General features: G+C 42.3%; 1 non-coding gene across 1 annotated transcript; it reads left to right on the forward strand.

Annotated features, from left to right (window-relative positions):
- Positions 1 to 697: 697 nt before the first annotated feature.
- Positions 698 to 769, forward strand: TRNAR-GCG (transfer RNA arginine (anticodon GCG)). Its single transcript has one exon. It is a non-coding gene; the product is annotated as a tRNA-Arg (tRNA).
- The last annotated feature ends 1,566 nt before the right edge of the window (positions 770 to 2,335 follow it).

Raw genomic sequence — 2,335 nt, forward strand, 5'->3', positions numbered from 1 at the left:
CACACTGGAGTTATCTTCTAACAGTATGTCCTGACTGGGACATGCTGATAACACACCTTGGAGGCACAGTCAGCAAAGACCTACAGAGAACAGTTACAGCCACAGGTCTGAGAATTTTATATGTACCTGCCTAAAAAGATTGCTGGGCACAGGTGGGTTTTTTCTAACTTCCCCTTCCAAAAGCACTTACTCTAATAAACACACTGAGATGAAATAATGATCATGTCATCGATGCATAAGAAAGATAATAAGGTATTAATATACAGCCCAAATACATTCAACTCCCTTTGAGGGAAATAGCTAACTTGCCAATATGTATGAATCAATTTAACTTATAAAAGGAACAGAGTTTCTCACTGGATTACACCAAGAATAGTGATTAACAGACTGTCAATTCTAATATGAATTTTGTCTCTGCCCAAGTGAAGGTTTAAAATTCATTTCATTTTTATGCATAAAATTTATCCACTGATTTTTTTTTCAATTTTAAGCTGTATACTTTCTCTCTGGAAGAAAAAAGATGGAGGAAAGGGATGAAATGAAATTTTAAAAGTCCAAACCCTTCCCTTTTAATATACACCTTACACACTGTTTTCTCGATTTGGTTTTTTAATGTTCATTGATTTATTTAATAGATGTTTCTGGGGGACCTACTTTTTTAAAAGCCTGACACTTTTTAAGGCTCTAAAGGATGGCTTCCCTGGTGGCTCAGACGGTAAAGCGTCTGCCTGCGACGCAGGAGACCTGGGTTCGATCCCTGGGTTGGGAAGATCCCCTGGAGAAGGAAATGGAAACCCACTCCAGTACTCTTGCCTGGAAAATCCCATGGACGAAGGAGCCTGGTAGGCTAGAGTCCATGGGGTCGCAAAGAGTCAGACATGACTGAGCGACTTCACTTCACTTCACTTCAAAGGATGAAAACTGTGAGCCTGCCCTAGAGAGGAAAGAAAATCATCAAGCAGATAAAGAAGTCTATAATTTTATATACATTATATAATACATATGTATATAAAATACAGGCTCACAAATTGTGAAGTTTGGTGGCAGAAAGGAGCAGGGATGGGAACCAGAGTAAGGACGACCTGTTCATTCAGGGGATCATGGATCCCTCTTGGAGGTGATGCTGAAGCTGAGACCCACAGGACAAGCCATCAACCATCAAAAAGCCAAAAGAAGGTAGTGTTTCCATCAGAGAGGTCATTACCAAGTGTTATATATAAAAACCCCACTTGGTTTACAAGCCTGTTGTACGGAAGAGGCGATTGAGGCTCAGGGAGTCTGAAGAACTTTCTCAGAGTCACACAATTAACTAAGTCAGGGCTGACCTAGCTTTAGACTTGGGTATGAGTTCAGTCATTGAGCTGTTCAAAGCCATATTCCATGGCTTCAAATGCAGAGTTTCCCCAGAATAAATATCCACTCAAAAAAGTCACACCTGTTGTTTTTGGCTTGGTTATTATTTTCTTCCATGATGGCAAGCAGATTCTCCTCTGACCACCCTGGAAACCAGCTGCATGCAGCAATGGGAGATGTCTCTCTTCTCTGTGAACCACTGGATACCCCGCCCTGCCCCCCATGAATCAGCAGGAGATGCATTCACCGGGCCACCCCACATCTCTGCCTTTGAACCCTTCCCATAAACATGTCTACAAGATAGGAAGTCACCGTAACGCACAAAGGGCCAAGAGAGGCTCTCTTCTGGATACCTATTTATATCCTTACCAGCTAGATGGAAATCCACCCTTCAGATCCCGACATCCACCATGAGAGGAGAAAAACAGAAACCACCGGGTCAAAGCGCGGGTCCCAGTGGGAAGTCATCAGTGTCATCCTGGTATTACTCTTAGCCTGGTCCGCCATCAGTCACGAATAGTCGATGAGCGTCGGGTAAGGCAATGGCTTACCTGAATGGCTACCATTCACTCCAAGACGCCGTGCGTGTGCATGCACGCCATCTTTATTATAAGGAACGTAATAAAGGGCACTATTGATCACCTGGGTATGCCCAGACCTTTGAGGAGGGTGGTATGCTTAAGTAGGATAAAGAGAAAAAAAACTGAAGTTCTAATGAATCTATCAAGAGTATTTGCAATTCAGTGCTGCTTCAAATATGTGCTGAAAAACAGGCAATTCTGGTAACTTACAGGAAACCGAATCTTTAAGAATGGTAAGGAATTAGGGAACACTACCTCCATCATGTGAGGATGCCAAAGAAATTTAGGTAATTTCTTTTTAAAGCAGTTGCTCGAGGGCAGAAGTTTTATTCAGCCACTCCCCAGTTAGCAGAGTGCCTAGTAGATGGGGAACAAATAATAAATAGTAATAATTCCTTCAT

The sequence above is a fragment of the Bubalus kerabau genome, chromosome 17 (assembly GCF_029407905.1).
Source record: "Bubalus kerabau isolate K-KA32 ecotype Philippines breed swamp buffalo chromosome 17, PCC_UOA_SB_1v2, whole genome shotgun sequence".
Lineage (NCBI taxonomy): Eukaryota > Metazoa > Chordata > Mammalia > Artiodactyla > Bovidae > Bubalus > Bubalus kerabau.